Below are 417 nucleotides of genomic sequence, written 5' to 3'. Positions count from 1 at the left end.
CCCGCCTTCGCGGCCAGGGACACTTTGGAAAGGACCCCCTCTCCGCGCCGCGGGCCGGTAGGGTGAGAGGCTGCCGGCTCCCCGAATTCCCGCTCAGTCACTTCCCCCTGCGGCTCCGACCCCGACTTCACTTTGTGGGAAAGTCCCACCCCTCAGCAGTGATTCGTCCGGAACAAATACGCGCCTAAGCCATCTCCGAACTTTATTGGCTACCGCTGCCGTCAGTCTGTGGGCACAAGCGGAGACTTATGGGAAATGAAGTCCGGCGAAGCTCGAACCCTCCTGGGGCTGGCGTTTTCGCTCCTGGTGTTCGGTGGACGTCCGAGGGCCCAGATTTGGGGTCTGGACCAGGGTCCGAGTGCAGTGTGGGGCCAGACCTCCCGCAGTCGCAGGGCCTTGGCGGACGGAGCGGCTTGG

Source organism: Myotis brandtii, unplaced genomic scaffold (assembly GCF_000412655.1).
Source record: "Myotis brandtii unplaced genomic scaffold, ASM41265v1 scaffold561, whole genome shotgun sequence".
Taxonomy (NCBI): Eukaryota; Metazoa; Chordata; class Mammalia; order Chiroptera; family Vespertilionidae; genus Myotis; species Myotis brandtii.
Note: the sequence above shows the minus strand (reverse complement) of the source record.